Genomic DNA, 18,180 nt, shown 5'->3' with positions numbered 1-18,180 from the left:
CTTTTTCTTACCCTGAGGTCAGCCACTTTGGTCTCTATGCCTCTAAGCCCTTCTCTTTATCTCTATGTCTCTCCATACCACCCCTCCCCCTCCACCCCCCTCTGTGCCCCAAACAATTTTCCCCTCCGTGGGCCTTTATAAACACAATGTTGATCCTCCTTTGGAGCAGAAGAGTTTTTCCTAACTAACCCTAATACATATTTTTATTTAATTGTTGACAGTGTTATATAGCTGTTTGTTTCTTCTTATAATGAAAGCTACCAGATGTGCCAGCATTCTTGTATTTTTCCCCCAGTTCCAAAATTATGCTTTTTATTTCAGTGTGCTCTTTTTGGGAAAATTATTTGGCAGGCATCAATATAAAGCAAGATTCTCACTGTTAAGTCCTAGGGGTGACTGTGGGCATTTTCAGACTCTGCCATTCTAAGGCGGTATCTAGGCAGCAAAGAGTCTTCACCACTGAGCAGCATTGCTCCGTAAGTCAGCTTCTTTTCAGCTGTTTTAACCGCTCTTCCCCATCAACCTTTTTTGGTTTAATGTGAACCCATCAGTCACTTACACCTTATTCTCTGTGATGCTCCTTCAGTTGCCTCAGGTGGATATTTTGTTTGAGTTTCTTCAGGTAAAAAAGAATTATGTTGTCGGTAGCCAGCATTTCTTAGCCTGCTCCAGGGAGGGGTGGTCTGAAACTAGATTTCTAGACATTCTAAGGTATTACCTCCATTCCAACTCCCCTCTTCCTCTGTTCATATTTCATTCCTAAAAGTCACCAGAGAGGAGGAACCTCAAGAGAAATCATCTAGAGAGTGTGAACTTTAAGTCTAGAATGAAAGTTGGCCCTCATGTAGCAGCTCTTTCTCAGTCTTGTTTTGAGATTTTGAATGATAGTTTTCATTCCTGTTCTGCAATCTAAATGTCCATGCGGTAGTAATTATCTGCTTTAATTATGAGAGAAAAAAGACCCAAAAGAAAAAGCAGTTAAAGCAACAAATATGTATATATATATTTCTATGAGGAGACAAGATAGGTGATTGGAAGATTAATCTATGGACTGAAAACAAGCTCTTTGTTACATTTGAAGTGAAGACTATATTTTCCTGGAAGTCATAGAAAGGGTGATTGCAGAATCATTCACACAACACTTCCTGCCTTTTATCAGATTTAAGGTGAGTAGCTGTCATGAGCCTTGGGTAGAAAATCATTACTGACACCTTGTTGGAAGTTTTGGGTACACAATGGGAAATGACAGCCCCAGGGTTCACTGGTTAAGAACAGAAGGACATTCCATAATATCTTTACAAACAGGATCAAAGACAGTTTCTTTGGTCATCCCTATAAACATTTCTTGACATATATCTAGCCACCATTGTCAACATCATTAACAATTTGGGGGTTTCTCTATTAGGTACTTAAAGGAAAAAACAAGTAAGCCCTTCCATTTGAATAGAGGTGAGAGTAAAATATTATTATATAAAATTAAGAAAAGAAACAATCATATCTAGCTAGTTATAGAGAGATTCATATTAAAGTATTAGTGACAGAGCCAATAAGTGAGTTATTCATATGATTCATCAGATAAGTATCTAGGTAAGACCTAGAATTACCTTATTCCATTCAAGGCTTAGTCATTTCCAAAATGTTACAATGCAACTGAATATATTTATACATGCAAAAGTTTATTTAACTTTCTTTAGCACCCCTCCCTTTTTTTTCAGGTATAGAATCTACTTCCGGATCATCAGGATTTAGTTCTAACATCCTTTATTGCTGTGTAAAGTTTCTGGCCCACAGAATAGTCTGATGAGGCAAGTTTAGAATATAAAGGAAGCTTTTAGTGGAATGGCAAGGATGGGGTTTTCTAGACCAAAGGAGTGATGAGTGGTAGAACAGGCTCAGCAAAATGAGGTGAGGGGAGACAGATGGAAAGGAATGGGTGTGTGCCCAGCTATGGGATTTCTTTCTGTAGTCAACCCCCAGTGTTGAAATATCAACTGGGGTCCCCCAAAGGTATATTTGAAAGTGTGCGGTCTTCAGAGTGAAATCCTGATTCATCACCCACTAGGTACGTAAGTTGTGTCAAGTTACTTAAATTTTTGAGACTCAATTTCCTCATCTGTAACATGAGGATTATATGATGAAATAAAATGAGAGTCTACCTTTCAGGGTTGCTAGGAAGATAATAAAAATGTATGTAGAGTCCTTGGAACATAACCAACCCTCAGTAAATGGCAGACATTATGGCTGAAATGTGGTCTTTAAAAATTTCAGCCTTCCTTTTCATATAAGTAAATTACCAACTTTGTTAGTAACTTCTTCATCTTTAATTTTCAGCACAAAATAGCTCTGTGACTTTGAGAAATGCCCTTAACCTTTGTATGATTCAATTTCTTCACACGTGAAATAACAGGGATAATATCCTGAGTAATGTTCAAGTCCTGCAAAGCCATGGTGCTAATAGCCTGCTATCCGTTTTGTACTTGATCATAATTAAAGCAAAGTAGAGGCATATGCATCAATATGCTGCATAATGCAACACAGCTCTGGCATCAGCAGTATGGACTGTAGGGTCACATGACCTGCGTTACTACTTATGTTTCCTCCTTGTAATGTACCTGAATGTCTTGGGCAGGTCAGGTAGCTGTTTTATGCCTCAGTTTCTTCTTTTTTTAGACTTTCTTTGCACAACTTAATCTTCCCATGATATAGAGAAAATCTTTTGTCCTCAAACCTCTATTACCTCATCTATCCGAGTGGTGCTCTGCTTTCCAAATGTAATAAATAGTTCCAATGAAAATATTACATTGTTTTACCACAAGCTGGCAAAACCCCAACAATTCATTCACTCACCCCAAACAAACAAAAATGTTTCTAGAAAGTCATTTCTCTTTTAGTTATAGAACTATAAAATTATAACAAATATTCACTAAAAATTTGAGATATTGTCACAAGAAGTTAAATGTTATTAAAATTATTAACACAGGGAAGGGAGTATGAAGGTACTATATTTATTAATCCATACCTCCTCAATATTTACTTGGTGGGTTTTACTTTTCATGAGTGAATCTGAAGGTTCATGACATACAGTACCTGTATAAGCATTTCCATATTCATGAAGGGTTTAGAACATTTCTAGTATTAAGGGTCTGTTATAGTGAACAGGAAAAATATCATTCAATCCATATATATATTTTTAAGTCTTTATTGAATCTGTTACAATATTGCTTCTGCTTTATGTTTTGGCTTTTTGGCCGCAAGGCATGTGGGATCTTAGCTCCCCGACCAGGGATCGAACCCGCACCCCCTGCATTGGAAGGCAAAGTCTTAACCACTGGACCACCGGGAAAGTCCCTTAACCCATATTTTAAACTTAACAGGAAGATAGGAATTTGAACTACAGGGCCACTAGCATGTTTTCTAATACTGAGGTCCTATGATATTTATGTGTTCCTTGAGAACTTTATTGGTTATTAAAAATGGCAGCACTTGAAATGATGTCTAGAGATGTAACTAGTATGGATCAAAAAGGCTTTGTCTCAAAATGCTGAATTGTAAATGCTATAAAGTATTTTTAACAAAACTTTTAAAATTATGTGAATTTGAAAAGTTCCCTTTCCTTTAGCAGATGTTTCCCCGTTATTCCTCATCCTAGGAGTGAGTTCACCCCAGAATGTGAGATCTGGATGGTGGTGCATGTGGATGATGCATACAGAGTCCTAGTCAAAGGCAATGAAATTCCCAGTCCAGAGAGCCCTGGCAAGCAAGGAGGGCACACTATTACCTACCATCTCCACTCCCTCTTATATTCATGCTACTTGACCTACACAACAAAAGTTCTAGGTTGGTTTTACCCTAAAATTTTGCTTTTCTTATGCCATTACTTAAACATTTATCATTTTATCCCACTGATAATTATAGTAAAAATAGAAAATTTTAATGATGAGGATTTAACCCCAATTTAAGAGCAAGATCAAAAAACAAATCTTCACATTTTATTATCATGTGAATAAGTTCAAAATCATCAGGAATATCTAGAGAAAAATCAATACATGTATTACATGCAAAATTGATTTTAGCATCTTTTTCAAATATGTTCATATCACTTCTGAGCAAAATATATATGTAGAGAGAAATAAAAGCTGGTGACATAATTAGTATTTTCTTTTATAGTAAATGTATTTTTCAGTAATAAGGATCGAGCTCCAAGTAAGTGAGAATTTCTCACCTTTCCAAAATATCATTTTTGTACTTCTTCATGACATAATTATTGGATAATAATAGCTGATTAAAATAAACTTGGCTGTTTCTATCAAACGTAGGTTCATGGGGGTTTTAAGTTTGAAAGCAGTATCTTGAACTTAAGATTATTTTTTATAATATCAATTAAGTTCCTAAAAAATGAACTGATACTCCCTTCAGAATCTAGATAAATCTAACAGAAAATCTGAAACCTTAAACTGAATATTTCCCTCAACAAAAAAAATCTTCCCTTGCTTTAAGGAAACTACTCCCAGACCTAACAATAAAACCCACAATCTCTAAGTAATCAAAGAGAGTCTCACATGGGGACGCATAACTCCTATTCTCGTTCCCTGAGTTCCTCGAATGTTTTCTTCTCTTCAGGAGATACGTTTCCATTAGCTTTGCTGTCATCCCATGATGACCTCGTAGGACCTCTTGCTTTCATAATTTATCAATACAGCCTGCCCTATTATAGCCAATAGAACACCTGATGCAAGGCTGGATTCTCACAAAGGACCCAAGGAAAACAAAGGAAAATAACCAGCAACTAAACCACTGTGCCATGAAACACCACCTGTTCTGCAGGGTGACTGGCTTCAGTTGCATCATGGCCCCTTCTCTGCCTCAAAGTAGGTGGCTCCATCCTACGACCTGTCACTCAGCTGACTTCCGAGACATCCGTGTTCCTCACAGCTTAGACCTAAGTCAATAGACAGAAACTAGCTTCTTCTACTCCTAGAGAGCCTTCCTCTGGGTTTATTTTCTTTTTAATACAACTACCTCATTCCAGGATGAACTAAATTGGAAATAGTCACTCTCTCTATTGAAAAGGCCATGACAGAATAGTAATCACCTCAGTACACCTCGGTGAACCCAACATTCACATAGGAGGCGAGCACAGGACAAACAGGGAAGCTGTTTGTTTGGATTTCTCCGTAAACTGCCTTGCTTTGACCACAGGGAGCAATGGATCTATAACAATAGGGAAAAATGACCTAACTACCTGAGTAGAAATCATGAGACAAAACTTCGTGGTAAAGTAGAAATAACAACCAAATGAAGAATCCCATTGTTTTCTACGCCAGAGTCAAATGCTCAATATCTGTGTGACTTTGAGCAAAAGGATTTTTTAGCTGAAGGTGTCAGTGTCCTCAGTTGTAAAATTCCTATAGTCTTTTTCATATCTATGATTGATGGTCTAATTCTTTAAAGTTAAAGGGACCTAAATAGTTAAACAAATTTTGCTTGATAAGTGTCCATTATATCCTTAAGTGAAAAGGAGGTGGATTCAAATTATAAGACATCATAAAATGTAAGTCTTAAAATTTATTGAATCATCTATTTGATAAATCATAGGTAAAAAGTGGCAGTTTTCCCACATAATTCACTTTATTAGGATTAGGAGTTTCACATACTATTATATGATTAAAACCAAGTATAAATAGTACAGTGAAGATAATCCTTTTAATGTAAAGACTTTTCTGAGGTATTTAATACAGAATCATGGCTCTGTACCCCAGATCCTGGTTCTGGGTTGAGATCTGTCCCAGCTGGCCAATTACCTTGTTCTAATTAAATTCTTAGCATGATCTGAGTCTGATATTCCCTTGGCTTGCTTTTAATTAATCTTGGCTGTTAAAATCCAAGTGCCTATTCCTCCTTGAATCAGGTCTAAGAACATGTTGAATTATTGACCACTTACTGAATGATATTGATATTATGATAGAGTGGTATTGATTTCCTAAACTGCATTTTCCTTATCTGTAAAATGAAAATGATTACACTCATTAAGTCATTGCTCCATAATTAGTTTCTTTTTTCTCAGAAACACGATGAAGGAGGCAAAGCATAAACTTCTGGTGTCACATGGGCTCTTTTTATTTTCTTGTCATTTTAGCCTAATTTAGGGCTATGTAAATCAGGAAAGAAACATTCAAGACCACAGCAGGGGGTGATTGGTTTTGTCATCAAAAGGGCCTCAATTAGGTGTCAGCAGATCCCTCCCTACTTCTAATATTACTGACCATAACATTTGAAACTTTAGTGAGAAAACGAAACCTAGTTTTAGGTAATATAACTTTTCATTAGAGAGAAATAGGACTCCCCTTTTAGCTTTCTTCCCCTACAGTGGGTCCTCTTCCTCCTCAGTGAAATCTTTCTTCTGGTTGTTTTCTTCTCTCCAGCCAGTTAAAAACATTTATTGATCCCCTGTTGAGGCAGAGATGTTATTACCTCTACTCTTGCCTGTGCCCACTTGTTCATCCTAGTCTTCTCCTCTCTCTCAAGATGTCACAATAGCCCTCTTCACGGCAGATTGTATGCCACTATAGAGATTTGTTGTTGTTGTTGTTTTAGTGGGAAATGTCATGGGACTTGTGGAGGGAAGTAGTTATCAGAAGAAATATTTTGACAACCACTATTTAGTCAGTTTGAAAAGCTGAACGGAAAGGCTTATGAATTCAGGTTATCTGCACCATTCCTTTATCTTTTGCTTTATGAATAATTATTGGTATGAGCCATTGGTAATAGGCCTTTATATTGTGTTATTATTTATACTTGCCTAGCAGAAAAAGCCATGGAGCTCATTTGAAAATCAACAAAAATCAACACCAAATTCATAAAATTAAGTGCAGATTATCATCTAATGACAACTCCTTAGATTCTCAGTTTACATGTCATCTCAACATCCAATATCTGATTGGAATGTCATTTGACAAGTAAGGAAATTGAGACCTGGGGAGGGAAAGTGAGGTATCCAAGTTGTCCATCAACAAGTGGCAAAGTACCCCTGCTTCCTATTCTAGTTTTCCTTGAACCGGACAAGGATACCTCTCCATTTGCTGCTGATTCTTGGTGCTGCTAAGATTTTTCTTATTCCTCTAGTTTCTCTTGTCAAAATTTGCAATGGTGGAGAAAAGAAAAGTGAATAAGAAAAATATATTAGTGCAAAATTACGCCAGTGTTAATTATTCTGCATATGCAGATTTTATATCCTTCTGATATGTTTTATCGTAGACTTATAGAATGAAAAGCCAGCCTCAAGTTTAAGTATAATTCCTTAAAAGTGCTCTGTTGACATAGCTGAATAAGCTCAATTTAAGAAAGCAAGTTTACATATGACTGACAAATTCATTTTCACTGTTATAATGTACTCTAATTTTTTCTAGATTAAATAATGTGGAAATTATGTGAACATATGAATGAGTATCAAAATACCAATTTATTTTTAAAGAAACATGAGTAGTTTATTTTTATTTATTTAGGCTGTGTTTGGCCTTCGTTGCTGCGTGTGGGCTTTCTCTAGTTGCGGCGAGCAGGGGCTACTCTTCGTTGCAGTGCACAGGCTTCTCACTGCGGTGGCTTCTCCTGTTGTGGAGCACGGGCTCTAGGCACCCGGGCTTCAGTAGTTTTGGCGCATGGGCTTAGTTGCTCCACAGCATGTGGGATCTTCCTGGACCAGGGATCGAACCCATGTACCCTGCATTGGCAGGAGGATTCTTAACCACTGTGCCACCAGCGATGTCCCCAAAATACCAATTTTAAAGTAACTGTTAAAATGATAAAATGTAAAATGTGAATAAATTTAAACATGCCTCTTACAATGAATAAGTGATTTATGAACTGCAACACGGAAACAATGGATGTTCTCTTCCATCATTTATTTTAATGATTTTTTTTTCATGTTACACAAGGTGCTTTGAAACCTTCAAAGAATCCACGCATGGAATTTATCAAATAAAAATTACATTGGGGTCTTTGGGTGACATAGATGTATGGTAAACAGAATGTGTAAGAAGTCACTTAGAACTTATTATGTATAAATGAAACGTAGGAGATCAACACCAACTTATATCTAATGTTTTATTGGGGTAAATGTTTGTCCTTATTCTAGGGATAAAAATAAGCATGGTTACAAAATTTGCACAAACAACTTGAACCAAGAGAACGCAGAAAATTGGTATATGGATTAAAGTATCCAAAATAACTTATAACAAATACTTGTAAATGCGTTTATTCACTCACCTTCCATCCCAAAAAAGAAGTGCTTTAAAACTAATATACACTAGTTTTTTGCCACCAAAAAAAACTCCCAATCAGAGTAGACTTTTTGATGTAGTGATCCTTTTTTCTACAAATTTGTCCTAAGACTGAAAAAAGAAATCTACAGAAAAACAAAAATATTCCTAGTAATAGAGTAGTATAATTTACTAAAAAAATCCCTGAAAACCAAGTTCGTGCCCCCAAATAGAGTAATATACAAATAAGTTAGATCATACCATTAAAAAGAATATTATTCAAACATTGAAATTAACAAATGAAATAATGATTTTATTTATATATTTTACAATTTAAAAAATGTTTTGCTTTGTTTTTACAGTATCTCATTTGGTGATTCTTGATATAAGGAAAATGCATATAAAATATTCAAAGTGAAATAATAAATTAAAAAATTATGTATAAACTATGACAATAACCACATAAAACTCTACAGATGGATAAAGATTGGAATACACATATACCTGTGTACATGTATGTAGATAGATAATAGATAGATAGACGGATAGATGCACACATACAGTATATAGTTGAGGGGGCTGTAGATATCATTTTCTTTAATATTAAGATATTTAATTTAAACAAAAACTTGTCCTAAATTTTAAACAGAAGACAAGATGTGATTATTCCTCTTCAATAGATTAAACTAAAGAATATTGTCTTTTTTCATGATAGAATAGAATCCATAAAACATATCTTTTACTATAATTTCCATATGAATGCCTAAATTATGAGTTTTTCAATATTTTAATCAACCAAGATGAAATTTAGTCCATGATATTAGTTCATTCCATAAATATATAATTTAAGTGTGTTCAAACTTTACTCAGCTTCCAAAAATAACCCTGGAATTCTAACAGTAGCCTGAGTAAAGAGTAGGAATAATGCAAACACATACATTTGTTTACTGACAGTCCAAACAAAGATATAAATAAGTAAAAGAATTTACTGTTTTCCTTAAAGTCTATTGGAGATTGTTGTTTTGAAAATATCACACTTTTATGTTTTTGAGCCTCTAGCTCAGTAATATCTGAAGAGCTTAGTGTGCTACCAATTTTATTTGTGTGGACTTTTTGTTTAAAGAGCAAAACCAATTCCCTTGAAATACAGCCCTGCTCAGCTGAACCTGTTTCTCCTCATGAGCATGTTAGAAATTTTTATTTCAATTTAAACAGGAAAACATATGGCTATGACTTAACTGCTGAAAAGGAAAATCCTCAATGTACGTGAATTTGGTCTTGCTATTTCTCCAGTTCCTCAAATGTTACTTCAGCAAACAAATAAAACATTAGTAGGTGAATGAATCTTAGCCTAAGCCCAAATATTCCTGACTGGCCTCAAGACCTTTGTTCTCAACACTGCTGTTCCCAAGAAGTACATACATTGAGGACCCGAGTCTGCCATTTAATTAACAGACTGATGTTTGTTTATTTTCTTGTAAACCTGAGTTCTCTACCAGCTGGTTCCTAGTTAGATCAGAAAGATATACAGAACACAAAACAGAAGTGCAAGTAAGGCCCAAGTAACTTCTGCAATGCAGTCTCTTCCCTAGGCATCCTGCTTACCCCCAAAGAAATTTGTATTGCCCTTACAGTAGAGATCTCTGTAAATATGCCCTAAAGCAAGATCATTTTTTAGAAGACAGTAGATTTTCTTGATTGTATATCCTGTTAGTTCATCATTCCCCTTTTAGGAATAAGTAGTGATTCCAAAACTATGATCATGTATTCATGAGTGTATATCATGGTACTTAGATTTGTACCATGTCCATTCTCTCAGTATGTACACACAGATACACATCTGGCATTTTCCCTATCTCCCTTTTTTCTATTCTAAAAACCGGTGAAACCAACAACTCTATATTTTCCATATATTATAGTAGTGCAGCATCTACTTTTTTTTATCTGTACCCATGAAGATTTTTAATGCAGATGGTGAGAGAAATGGTAACTACAGCTCTAAAGACTGAATGTTTCCACTTGCAGAGGTTATAAGCATGGGTGAGTTAGTTTTGAAATGTTTTTTTCAAAAATGATTCCCAAACATTGTGAACTAGAGTTACTGGTTTCTTTTTTTTCTTTCTTCCTTTCTTTCTTTTTACTACATGGTAGTAATGGCCATTGCAGAATATTTAGAAAATAGAAAAAAGATCAAAAATAAAATTTTTATGATACCAAGAGATAAAAGCTATTAAATAGTAATGCAAATTTTTCAGATTTTCTATAATATTAAATATTTATTACAAATTCAGATAACTTTGCACACACTGTTTTCTAATATGCTTTACTCTATAAATGTATTGTAAAGTAATATCTTAAAAACTCTAACCTAGTGTTCTGAATCAGTCATTATTGTACCATGGCATATTAATGTTTCTTAATTTACTTAAGATACATTAAGAGGCATTGACACTGATGTTTTGAAGGTTTTACCGTCAAGGACCCACTGGTGGGAAACACGAGCGCCTATGTTCCAGAGGGTCCCAGGCTTCCAAGAGGAGCCCTTACTGAAGGACTCTGGTGGAACAGCAGCTGAGGCTGTAATCACCAGCCCAGGCTGCCAGGTGGCTGAAAGCTCTTCCTCAGACTACCTGACTATAATGTCCTGTCACACTGTAAGGGGGTGACAATTATACTGCAAGACTGTATTTTTAATGAAAATTCCAAATACCTCCAATGATCCTGATGGTACATTTTAAAGTGACTTTAAGTGCCCAGAAATTCTTTTCCCTGTGTTCACAAAAGGATAATCTTCAGAATTTTTCCCTCTTTATTCATACTCCTAAGTTGTTTTTTTTTTTTTCTAAATCCACTTGAATGTATTTAAGAAAGCTTTCAGTAAAGTCAGGACAGTGGTTTTTCACATCATAGAGTAGAAAAGGCATTAATAACAGCATCTTTTTGCCTCCAGGGAAAAAAATTGCCATTCAGTACGAAACAAAATTATGTTTAAAAATACAGTAAATTTTTACTGCTCAGGAAGTGTTCGATTTCATGTGTTTGACTGTATAAAGATTAAGAGACTTGACATACCTATCTTTCAGCATCCACACAAAATGATTGAAATCCTAAAAGCTTACACATTTCAGATTACTTTACATTTTTCCCTAAATGACCTTCAATATTTTAACAGTATTTGCTCTCCGTAGCTAATAGTTATTATCATGTGGAGTTCTTTCTAAGGCCTAAGAAAAAGAAGTAAATTGAAGGGAGCAGCAGGGAAAAATGTGTTAGAAAAATATTTTTTTCTCATTATATTAAAAACTAGAAACGACTCCATTCTACACATCTGTGAGCCCGGTTCCACCCTAAATGGAAAGATTCTAAGGTTTTCAGGCCAGACCCATATCTGTGTAAAGTTAAACACTGCCACTAGGACACATCAGGAAGATATCGTCACTGGGCAGCGGAGCAAGAACCAAATAGAAAACCAGACCATCTTATTTCCTTTCTTCACCCATTGCAAATATTGGCCCATGCTTCGAAATGCTTTCCTCATACATTTAAACTTTAATACAAATTTCTTTTCAATACATGATTTGAAATCAGGATCTCAAAATGAAGTTTCTGAGACAAAGAAAGGGAGGATGCAATATGTTCTTCTGTTTTTCTGCTGTGGCATTACACTCAGGCAAACACTAGCTGAAGTGTTTGAAAAACAAAATGCTTTAATGGGACAGTATAACAATTGGAAGAAAGTGCCCAAAACTATGTTTTCTTTATCATTATTTTGACTTGAAAGATAATTGAAAGCTTTGTCAGTAGATTTTTGTTTCGTTGAAAGATCACTATAATAGTTTCTAAATTTAAAAAAAATAATAGTAATTCTGTCTGTGATTGTGTTTTCATCCTTTCTTCAGAAATAAAATGGGTTTGGGAATGAGAAAAAACAGCTATTCACATCTGTCATCATAGGCTTCCCAATAGGGTAACTTTTTTTTTTAACTTGCTCTTTAGTTAAATATGATGCCATAGAACAAGGGCGTTGTAGTGTCAAAATGCATATTCTAAGCAAGGTAGCAACGAAATGAATGCTCAGTAGCTGAAGGCCCCTTACCTTCTTTTATGTGGGTTGATTGGCTGTTTAGGATGATATTAGTGCTTTTGTTTTTTATTCAGAATTTAACTTGAGAAATTGTGATTAAAGTTCCAGCTTTTATTCTTTTTCTCTGCTATTTATTTTGACTTATTACTAATTTAGTCAGTGGCCCAGTTATAGTTCTCTCTCTAATGAAAACATCTAAAACAAAGTGATTCTAGCTGCAAGACTTTGAAATTTATAGTTTTCTTTTTAAGGCTAAATTTGGGGAGGATGAGAAGGCTCGTTTTATGAAGTGCTTTTGATGGTGCACTTTGCAGATGGGAGTGCTAAAAGCAGAGTCAAGGTATAATCAGCCAGAGGCATTCTCAGAGAAGATTGTAAAAATATGGAAAAGGGAGATTGAAGGCAGGAACAATTACCCTACATGAAGGATTTGGTATGAATTGCCCTGCTGGCTTGCAGATACAATTTCAAGTTTTCTCATTTAGCAGGCAATGCCACTTAAAAAGGGGAGAAGAGAAACATATACCATGTAGGGCTGCAGTTTAAACTCTGCTTCTAGCTTTCCAATAAAACTCGTAGAAAGGACCTGGCATTTTATTAACATCCTCAGACTCAGGGAACTGAAAATTATGACTCCACTACAGTACTCCAAACTGTAGTTGAAAAAAATGGCTTTTCTGCATTTAATAGTAAGAGATTGCCTTGCTTGCTTGTGGGCATTCATAAGGATCTATTAATTTAAGCAAATTAAAATGATACAGATGGGGCTTCCCTGGTGGCGCAGTGGTTGAGAGTCCGCCTGCCAATGCAGGGGACGCAGGTTCGTGCCCCGGTCCGGGAGGATCCCGCATGCCACAGAGCGACTGGGCCCGTGAGCCATGGCCGCTGAGTCTGTGCGTCCGGAGCCTGTGCTCCGCAACGGGAGAGGCCACAGCAGGGAGAGGCCCGAGTACCGCAAAAAAAAATAATAAATAAATAAAGATACAGATGAAGCGGTTTGCAGGGCAGAAATTGAGACACAGATGTAGAGAACAAACATATGGACACCAAGTGGGGAGAGTGGCGGGGTAGGGGTGGATTGGATGAATTGGGAGATTGGGATTGACATATATACACTAATATGTATAAAATAGATAACTAGTAAGAACCTGCTGTATAAAAAATAAATAAAATTCAAAAAATAACATAAAATAAAGTGGTATTCTACTATACAGAAAGACCTCTAAATTCACATCTTCAGCTTAAAGACAGGCAAGACACAATTAAGAAAAAGGAATTATAGGCACATATTAACAAAAATTGTATTTTTTCTCTGTATCCTACAATGACTTCATTGTTAAAAAAATCAGAACTTGTTTTTCTAAACATTTCTCTGCTCTTTATAAAAGTTAACTTGCCTAGCAGGGACTCTCAAGGTTTTGTGGTAATTTGCATTCTTGCCTTCCCTACCCCTGCTATTTAAAAACCAAACTTTCTTTTCTTCTTCTGAGAAAGTTATAAATCAACAGATTTCCTCCAAATACAGGACTCTAGGCCATGCAGACCTTGATTGTAATTCCAGCTCCACCACTCAGCAGTAACAGTGTGCAGGCAAATTATTCTCATTGATAAATGGGAATAACAACAACTACCTCATGGCATTACTGAGATTAACTGAGATTAACTGAGATAACATTCATGAAGCTCCCAGCCCTGTGTGTCTCACAAGACAGGTGTTCATACACTTAGTTCCTTTCCTGTTCCCCATTGGTGTCCTTCCTTACACTGCCTCAACCTAATCTCTAAATAATGCATACATAATGGTAGGAACATTAACATGAATGCCTTAATGCATTTGTTACTGAGTTAACTCAGCAGTGAACTTAGCATTCCATCCCCAACCTTTCCCCTTCATTAATCCCCTTGGGCAACCCTTCCAACGTAGGAGTACACCCAGGACACGAGGAACCGTGAAACCATCCAGGCACGTGAGCATCTTCTACCACGCTTTCAGCTGGTCTTGTTCTGCCTCAAAGACCAGACAGAGCTCATGTTTTTCACAATTAACTGACTCTGGCCATGTGGTCGCTACCATCAAGATCTGCCACCAGGAGGACAGCAGTTCAATAAAATCTTGAACTCTATTTATAGCCCACTTGAAACACTCTCCCATGAAACCTGAGGAGTCCTCCTTGAGAGCACAGAAAGTAATTCACTAGTCCCAGCACCAAACTAGGGCAATTGAAGGGCGGAAAATGCAGTAAGTACATTTTTTTCCCAGCCCTCTATAGTTTACAAAGCATCTGCTCCTACACATTGTCCCATTTCATCCTCATTCTGACCCAGGAGGGAGCCCCAAAGCAGATGCTGGCAACAAATCCCCATTTTATAGATTACAAAACTGATGCCTAGGAGGTTAGGTAAGTTGTTCATTTTACATGGTTGGAGAAGGAGGGGAAGGGAAGGTGGCTAAAGAGTAAGAATAATTTCCTGTTAATGCAATCAATTTAAACTTCAGGGCATAATTGTTTACCTGTAAGAAAAAAATACACAACAAAGAGAAATAATGTTTCATAATGTTCTGGTAAGCTTAAACATTGTTTCTTCTCCACTTCTGATAGGAAAACCAAAATATGAGAAATAAAAACCTAGAGAGACTTTACAGGGAGACATTTATAAACATGTTTGTATCTGTCTAGAACATCTACATGCAGAATGATTATATTTTAGACAAGAAACGCCTTCTTGAAACCTCTCCAAATTAAAATATACATCAGTCAAGACTAATCTTGAAAAAGATGGTAGGAATTTTTATGAGAAATCTTAATTGATTTTGCCAGTCATCTCTGAAATAAATACATCTTTACTGTCTTTTTAATATGGGGGGGTTGCATAATTGAAGTATGTGCCCAAAAAGCAAGACTTCATTAATATGAATTAGTTTATGGACCAGAAATGATTTTGTTCTTAAAAGAATTATTTGATTTTGGCAAATACTTTAGTTTTCTAAGAGCTTTCTCTAAGCGGTGTTACCTGGAAAGGGTTTTCAGAAACTTTTTGGCTGGAAAAGGATGCCTGAGCAATTAGAATAGCCACACTGAAGTCTGTTTGTGCGTGTGTGTATGTCTGTGTGTGTGTGTGTGTGTGTGTGTGTGTGTGTGTGTGTGTGTGTGAGAGAGAGAGAGAGAGAGAGAGAGAAAGAGAGAGAGAGAGACATTATTGCTTCAAGAGGGCCTCTGCGTCAGCAGGTTGGCTCCGAGCCATTTGAGGATTCTCAGATTTACTGCTTCTCTGACTATTGCTGCAGCTCTGATTTATGGATTTCAGAATCTTGTGAAAGGCAAGGTGTCTGAAGTTTAGAGTCTTTCCTTGATGGCCCCTCCTCTTCCCCATTCACTCCTTTTGCCGCTGTTCACCTTGTAGTGACCTTGCAGGACTCAGCATTTTTACCTGAGCTCAGTAGCTGGGAGCCCACTAGTGCTGGGACGAGGGCAGCAGTTTCCATTCCTGGGTGATGGAGTCATGGGAGAAACCGCAGCGAACCAACAGACAGTAGGACCTGAGCGGGCGAGCCAGGCTGCACTGTGCTTTAAGCGGCTCAGGACAGAGCAGCTGCTCGCTCTCCCAGCCTGCAAGTGCAGCCTGCATTTGTCACTGACCACTGAAGTGTGTGTTTGTGCAAGGTGAGAGCTGGGTGCTTTTTTGTTAATTTGGAGACAAATTGCCAGGTATTGCTGTTGATTGTTTTTGATAATTTGGGGGTGTTTATATCACCACAAATTCAGGACCTAGACTGTGTGTGGTTTTATTTATACCCTTGTTTTTTGTCATGATCCATTATTCAGCGCGGCACGGTGTCCAAATTATGGCAACAGATTGGATGTACTGCTGTTCTTACACTGAAATGTGATCAGTTTGGTGCAATTTTCTTGGATTCTTTCATTGATTGCTGCTGCCAAATGATGGAGCTGTTCATATAAAGGATTCCAGTGCTGATTTGAAAGCATGTGAAAACAGCTTCAGATATAAATCTGAATTGCTATTTTTTGGAGTACTTGCTGTGGTGTATTCTTTGCTTCACTCATATTTTAGTGGTTGAAACTTTGGAGAGAGCAGAGTGCCTTAGGGCCTAATCTGGTGATAAAAGTAACATGGGAGTTTTCCGTGTTTTTGCTTGTCAAAATGAAAACTTATGCTTGGCCAGTGGGGTGTGTGTGTGTGTGTGTGTTTAAAAAAAAAAAACTGAGGACCAAAAGAAAAGTAAATAATACTTTGCTATATTTTGATGTACTTATCATTAATTTAATCAGCTCCTAAAGCTTTTGTTACCAGCATATTTGAGTTCTGGAACTTCGCATTTTGTGTACACAAGGACAATACAACTACAGTGTGCACTTGTGAAGGCATGTGGGGACATGGAGTATGTGCTTACTAGGAATAAAACAGGAATCCAAAATGTGTTCTTGGTTAAGCTGACAGGCCTTAATACTGCACCAGTTTTGTATGTTAGCTACTTAATGAATCTATTCGAAATATAAAGGGGATACAGTGTATTATTATATCTAAATAAATACACTAGAGATTTGTATTCATGAAACACATGCTCTAAAAAAGGAAAACATGTGGGAATTTCATACTGTAAAAATAGAATGAGCAAAATTTTGAAAAGCTGTCAAATTTTACAGGGAGGGGAAAAACAATACATTAAAATGAGGAATAATCGGGATGGAATATGAAAAGTACTTCAACTGCTCAAATTTTTAAGTCTAATGAAAGAACAATAGAATATTTAAGGAAATTCAGAGTCTGCAGAAATGAAGCCAAGAGCAAAAATTCTTAATAAAACATGTTTTCAATCTGTGGAGTGTACTTATTTGTCTTGAGTTCTGTTCCCAGACTGATAAATTAGATTTTTTTTAAAATATAAATTTTAAAATTTTATTTAAAATTGGTCTTCATTTGGGTAGACTTTGAAAACTAATAAAGTAACATAAGATGTATTAAAATGCAATGAACATTAAAATTATTCAAACACTTAACAAGTAACATACGATATGAAAACTATTTGTCCCACTTTTGAATTATGTCAGTTTAGAAAGAGTCTAATCCTCTAAAGTAGAATGTCAACTGTTGCTACATATGCTTGGGCTGCTAAAGTCCTTGGATACACTCTTCATGGTTTCTTGCTTTCAGACTACGTTACAGCACTGTGGAACGGTGAGCAGAAAACACTTGATTCTAACATTGTCATGCTTTCTATGTGAGATTAGAATAGAAATTGTTTCATTCGACAGATATGGAACTTGAGGTGTACAAAGAATTCATGATTGGTTGGCCTTTCCCTATAGGAACCTGTACTGCCTTGGCTTTTCTGCTGCCTTGATCTAAAATTTGGCTGCTTCTTTAAAAGGGTGTAACATGACTTTATCACCAGGACTGAAAAGAGGTGGTGGAGGGCCTCTTATCAGTGTTTTATAAACACAAGAGTATCGCTGTCTCTATGATGAGTGCAGTCCAATGTGTTCAAATGTGGTGTGTCCATCTGTACCCATGGTCACCTTCCATGCAGAAAGACTAGAAACTTTGATGAACCACAATCAGTGTAATAGCCAAGAAAAGTCTTGAATAGTGCCCTCATTTATTCTTTAGATAACTAGCTTACTGTGGCATACAAAGAGGTTTAAAAGGGTTTAGAGATTATAGGTACTGACCTCAAAGCACAGGCCAGTATGTGCAAACACATTTACTTCTATGCAATTAAGGGCTCCTACTTAAAGGAAATGATTAGGCTTCATTTATATATTTGATAAGTTTCTCTTATTTTTTTAAAAAGCTTAAGTTTCTTAAGCACATTGTGTTCTC

The 18,180-nt window shown here is 36.4% G+C and overlaps 1 protein-coding gene across 6 annotated transcripts in view; it reads left to right on the top strand.

Moving 5' to 3' along the window:
* The window catches only part of ARHGAP24 (Rho GTPase activating protein 24), a 780,792-nt gene that overhangs the window by 612,608 nt on the left and 150,004 nt on the right, over positions 1-18,180 (top strand). The window contains exon 1 of one of the 6 annotated variants that reach the window (XM_060147881.1): positions 15,940-16,001. The exons of the other annotated variants lie outside the window; for them this stretch is intronic. The gene's annotated coding sequence lies outside the window, so the exon portion shown is untranslated. Of the gene's footprint in view, positions 1-15,939; positions 16,002-18,180 lie in introns of those variants that run through there. 6 annotated transcript variants of the gene reach the window in all.

Source organism: Lagenorhynchus albirostris, chromosome 4, assembly GCF_949774975.1.
Source record: "Lagenorhynchus albirostris chromosome 4, mLagAlb1.1, whole genome shotgun sequence".
Lineage (NCBI taxonomy): Eukaryota > Metazoa > Chordata > Mammalia > Artiodactyla > Delphinidae > Lagenorhynchus > Lagenorhynchus albirostris.
Note: the sequence above shows the minus strand (reverse complement) of the source record. Positions and strands in the feature narration are given on the sequence as shown.